Genomic DNA, 6,000 nt, shown 5'->3' with positions numbered 1-6,000 from the left:
CCTAAACTGTAACTTCAGTTAGAGAGTTGTTTTCCTTAGTGTAAGGTTAGTAGTCCATGGAATGGCCCTAGAAGGCAGACAGCCTAGGCTCTGTTACATTCTTCTGCCTACAGCACGATAAGGCAGTGAAACGGCACCAGGGACACGTCTTGCCCCTGCTGCTGCCAGTGACCATCAGGTTCCCGGAGGATATCTTTTGGCCCTTGTGGGGATTAAATAAAACAACTTTTCTTGGTTTCTGGTTTGGCATCAGGTCGTAATTTCCAGGGCTCCGTGCCCCTGGGTTAGGTGTTTAGAACTTGGAGATTACCTGATCATGTGTGTTTTGACTACAGGTGAATCTGTATTACAGAAATTTCATACTCAGATAATCTACAACTATGGTGTCGATGTCTGCCAAATATGCCAGTCTCAGAAACATTTTCTTGTAGGACACGGTAACCACAATAAAACCAAATCTTTGTTTTAGATAGAAACATTAGCAACAAATGTTTCCAAAACAGCAATGCTTCAAGTGAAAAAAAACTGTGTTTATGGCCATCCTAATAGCGTGGCTCTGAAAACTCAGGCTCTGTACACACACCACACACCCCACTCCTGTCTTTTCACCTCCTTGGGAGTTTTTACACTGGCTATGGACTCTTGATATGAATTTAGAGTTTGCTTTTTTAAAATTTTTTTTTTTAACGTTTATTTATTTTTGAGACAGGGAGAGACAGAGCACGAACGGGGGAGGGGCAGAGAGAGAGGGAGACACAGAATCGGAAGCAGGCTCCAGGCTCCAAGCCATCAGCCCAGAACCAGAACTCACGGGCTCGAACTCACGGACCGCGAGATCGTGACCTGAGCTGAAGTCGGACGCTTATCCGACTGAGCCACCTATGTGCCCCTTTAGAGTCCGCTTTTAGAAATGTTAGGAAAAACATTTGTATGATTAGGGAAGGTTTATATCCATAGCCCTATCCCTCCAAAAAAATCCCATGTGTAATTTATATAACCATGTCTGCTGTCACTCACTGTCTTTTTATTTTTTATTTATTTATTTATTTTTTAACGTTTATTTATTTTTGAGACAGAGAGAGGCAGAGCATGAACGGGGGAGGGTCAGAGAGCGGGAGACACAGAACCTGAAACAGGCTCCAGGCTCTGAGCTGTCAGCACAGAGCCGGACGTGGGGCTCGAACTCACAGACCATGAGATCATGACCTGAGCCGAAGTCGGCCGCTTAACCGACTGAGCCACCCAGGCGCCCTGTCACTGTCTTTTTAAACACTTAATGATTCTGTCAGCAAACATTTGCCAATAAAGTCATGGCTTTATTGCTTAAAGATGTCTAATATATTAAGTATGCAAAACTCTTTCACTTGAAATCCACACAATCTATGAATGAGACCTTTAAAGGATATACAGGTGGTATTTTCTTCACTTCACTATAATGTTCACAATAAGGTGGTTAATTTTTACAAAATTACAATCATTAATACCAAAATACAGATCAACTAAAGATTCCAATAGTAAAAATATTAAGGCAAACATTTCCTACTTCACCTACAGGCCAAACTGTGAAATTAAGGCTTCCGAAATTAACAGAATAAATAAAAGACACTATTGATCCACGTATCACATAAGGTAAACCTGGCATTCATGGATGCACTGTCATCCGTTAACTAGATCTTTATGAAATAGCATAACTTTACAACCACAGGTGGCATTTCCAATTATGCTAGTACTTTACAACATGTACTGCTGGTTTTCAGGATCAAGAGGAAGTCTCTCAATCACAGTGCTATTTCAAGTGGCAACTATATTTATCTTTTTGCATTTTTTAACATAATGGAGAGACTTAGTTACCAGCTCACAAAGGTGAGCTAGGCCACTTGTCACTGATGAAGAGGGCTCCAATTGCTGGCTACTCAACATTTGGTTTTGGCACAGAGCACATGGCAGGAATTTAGCATTTCCAGATCCAGAACATAGAGCTGTGGCAGGCACCTCGGAAATTCTAGAGGAGAATTTGAAATCTTTTTATTAAGTTTTAGGGCCAAGAAGTGATCCCAACAGTATTTAAGTAAAGAAAGGAAAAAGAAGAGGAGGAGGAGGAGGAGGAGGAGAGAAAAGAAGGAAAAATAACTCTGTTTGGAGCTCTTGGGGGGATTAAATGAGAGCACATACATAAAGTGTCCAACAAGGTTACCAAAATGCACTAGGTGCTCAATAATGTTAGACAAATTTGAATATTGGCAATTTTATTGAGCAAAAATAGGGTTATTTAAGATTAATTATGTCAGTAGTTTTGTTAGCACCTTTAGCATCTAGGAACTGGGGAGACATAGCACCTAAAAGGAATTCAATTATCACCTGAAATACCGGCCAATTAAATTCACCAATATTGCAAAATGTAGTGAGATTTCTTTCTTGGTTAAGCTGTAATTCCCCAGGTCTGGGTTATTTAGCTCAGCTGGTGGATAAACATCATGGATTATAGCCATGTACAAGTCAGGCTTTATAAAGAGAAAGACACTGAGATGCTAAGATTATGCACCATATCCCATATCCCTATCACACAAATAAGTTTGGGTGTCACAAGAGGGATTGCATAAAAGGGTGCAGTCAGCTTAAAGCGAACACATGTTAATTTCTTGAAAATGTAAAGCATACCTATAAGGTCACATCACATATAGGAACAAGTTCAAAAACCCGCTTTTTGAGTCCACTAGAGTTCCACGTTAAGAGAAGTAATTTCCTTGTTATGACCAATGTGTTTGCTCTCCAAATGTTTTTTAAAAAGTTGTACATAGAACACAACTTCACAATTGAGGTTTCCAAGATGATAAGAATCTGTTAACTTTACACCTTAATTATTTCAGATTTTTCTACTACAGAGAAAAATAAAAGGCCACAAAAAGAAAACCCAAAGTATTCAGGTACTGTATTCAAATTTAGAGGACAAAGATGGGGTCAACATGAAAATAATAATTATCTGATACGTGCATTATCTGAACTCACTTTAACCTTATGGGAATTTCTTCTAAATTTGGAATCTCAAAAAGTAAACATTTTTTTAATTTTTTTTTTTTCCCAACGTTTATTTATTTTTGGGACACAGAGAGACAGAGCATGAACGGGGGAGGGGCAGAGAGAGAGGGAGACACAAAATCGGAAACAGGCTCCAGGCTCTGGGCCATCAGCCCAGAGCCGGACGCGGGGCTCGAACTCACGGACTGCGAGATCGTGACCTGGCTGAAGTCGGACGCTCAACCGACTGCGCCACCCAGGCGCCCCAAAAAGTAAACATTTTTAAGTGGAGTCATCAGTCATTTCTAAATGCTTTGCAATACATTTTAAATGAGAGAAATTAAATATTCTGCTGATTCGAGGCACTAACATCACAAATCCATTCCCACTCGGTTGGCCAACGTATGTCAGAAAAATAACTTTTAGTACAAGATTCAGTTCATCATTCCCTGTAGAACATATAAGAAGTTCCTCTGATAATTTTTCTGGTATTCTCTTTCTTCGCAAAAATAGGAAAATATCTCTGTAACTTATTCTCCTCCAGTAAGAGTCCATGGGAATTGTTGCAAGTGGGCGGTACCCTTCTCTGATCTCGGTGCTACCTCAGCTTTGGGTAACTTTGATCCTATTTATCCACTAAGCTGTGCTCATTTAAAAAAAGTAGATCTGTGACAACCACTGCAATATATTAAAAGTGATTTATACAGCTGGCAGCACAGTGGAAGTTAAGAACTAACACCATATCAACTCTAACAAAAACACATTTTTCCACTCTGTGACACAGAAAGTGGACAGCAACACGTGCGATGCACCAAAGGTCTAACCCCTAAAGAATCTAATTAGAAAATCAAATATCTGGGTAGAATAAGCACATTTCCTCAATAAGCAATTTTAAAGAAAATCTAAAGCTGTCTTTTCAAGTCTATTTCCAGTTTTACAGTAACCTTTCTTCATGGGTAGACCATAACAGAATGAGGATTATTCTCAGAAATGTGCTCAGTTATACTTAAATTGTATTTAACCTCTCAGTGATCTCTGCCTTTATTGGCACTGTGAAAAATAAACAGCTGTATCATGCCTTTCTGGACAGTCAGGTTTTATTTACATAGCTTTGAGACAAGGAGACAAAAGACATCCCTTAACAATTGTCTTTTGGCAATCTCAGTTTTGAGTGGAATATATAATACAAATTTTTATATAGAAAGCGACTTGCAAATATGCATGTAAAAACATATCCATAGACCAATATAAGATACAGTGGCTATGAAGTCTCTTGAAGTACAAATTTATAAACTGACCACCAGACACAGAACTTGGATCCGCAACGGAGAAGAATCATTATTAGCCTGAAAAAAAAAATTAAAATGCCACTGCCACCAACCTGGAAAAAAATCACATAGGAAACAGAAAACAATAATCACCGGAAAACCTGTGTCTTGTAAAGATTTCTTTCCATCAGAAGATGCAGAAACATTTTCCCCCGAGGTGCGAATGAAAACGTTTCTCAAGCACCCCCAGTTTCTTCCCTGCTTTCTCCCCCAGGCGCCAGTGTAGACGGCCGGTATGGACTTTTTTCCAGAGATGAGAAGTCGAAATTTGCACTTTATCGGGAGCGGGTGCACTTTTCCCCCCGGCCCCCCTTTCCTCTGCCTCCAAGATGGTAGGAAAGTTGTCGTTTCGGAGGGCAGAGGAGCGGCTCTCTGGTGTTATGTCCTCGCAGTGCCTGTAGTGGTGCTGTAGGAGGCTGCTGCCTCTTCTTGTGCAGCCCCGGCAGCCCTGCCTTCTTGGCTGGAGAGTATATTCAGGGATTTCCCCTTAATAATCACCGACCCTGGGAGCACTTTTTAGTTTCCAAAATAAAAATATGATCCTCACCCCTCTTGCTTGACAGGGAAAGGCTCTCGCCGGAGCCCAGGGGGGAGCAGTAGCAGCGGCAGCCGAGCTTCCTAGTCCATTGCCAGCGCCTCTCACTCTGATCTGTCAGCCCGGCCGAGGGAAAAGGGGGGAAGGAGAAAAAAAAAAAGCAGCTGAAAGGTAAGCAGAGGCGGCCCCAGGCCCGGCCCACATCCCCGGGCTCCCGTAGGGCGGCGGGCAGGGCCGCGCAGGCAGGGCGGGCGGCGAGCGCGCTTACGTGAGGCCGGGGATCCGCCGGCCCGCGTCAGGCCCCGGGCAGAGAATGAAAGGGTGAGAGGGGCCGGCGCCGGGGTGGCGGGGGCTGGGGGCCGCAGGGCCTGGGGGCGCCCACGGGCGGCGGCGGCGGCGGCAGGCGGGCGGGGGGTCCAGCCGGGGCCCGAGCCGGCCGAGCGGCGCGGCCTGCGCGGGCCCGGGTGGGGGTGTGGGCCGGGGCGGGGGGTTGGGGGGGAGCCGGCTAGGCCTCGGGCCGGCGGGCCCCGCGGCGGCCGCGCCCTGCCCCGGCACCCCGGGCCTCCGCGCGCCCCTCCGGCTCCCCCGGGGCCTCCGGGCGGGACGGCGGCGCTGCGGGGCCCGATCGTGCGCCGGCCGGGAGGCTCCCCCGCGGGGCGGCAGGCCCGGGTTGCCGGGACAGGGGCGTCAGGGCCTAGGAGTGGGGAATGGGCACCCGCCCGGCCCTTCCCCCTGGTCTCTCGCCGACGCCCCCCCACCCTCGATTCCGGTAATAGTTGAATTTATTTATTCCCCTCTGCGCTCTGGGCGGCCAGGCCGGGGCGGGGCGGGCGGCCTGGCGGGCGTGGGGTGGGGTGGAGGGGCGGCGAGGAGTCAGGTGCAGCCGCGGCCCGGAAAGTTTCCTTTTAGGCCCGAATTGGGGGTTGCCCTCCTTTCGGGGAGCCCTGGTCCTAGCGCCCGCGACCCCCGAGGGCGTGGAGGAGAGCACTCGGCTATTTTGCAACTCTTTGCCAGTTCCTGTCCATTGAAGGTACTCCGCCCCTGCACCCCTCGCCCGCCGCCCCACCCCACTCCCCGGCGAGCCCTTCCCGGGCTGCAAACTCCTGCCGGTTCCCCAGGAGC

At 46.7% G+C, this 6,000-nt stretch overlaps 1 long non-coding RNA gene across 1 annotated transcript; it reads right to left on the bottom strand.

Moving 5' to 3' along the window:
- Positions 1–4,090: 4,090 nt before the first annotated feature.
- Positions 4,091–5,311, bottom strand: LOC122481682. The gene is made up of 2 exons (XR_006296909.1): positions 5,147–5,311; positions 4,091–4,992 (listed from the first exon to the last, which is right to left on the bottom strand). It is a non-coding gene; the product is annotated as an uncharacterized LOC122481682 (long non-coding RNA).
- Positions 5,312–6,000: the final 689 nt, after the last annotated feature.

This window comes from Prionailurus bengalensis, chromosome C1 (genome assembly GCF_016509475.1).
Source record: "Prionailurus bengalensis isolate Pbe53 chromosome C1, Fcat_Pben_1.1_paternal_pri, whole genome shotgun sequence".
In the NCBI taxonomy this organism is placed as follows: domain Eukaryota; kingdom Metazoa; phylum Chordata; class Mammalia; order Carnivora; family Felidae; genus Prionailurus; species Prionailurus bengalensis.
Note: the sequence above shows the minus strand (reverse complement) of the source record. Positions and strands in the feature narration are given on the sequence as shown.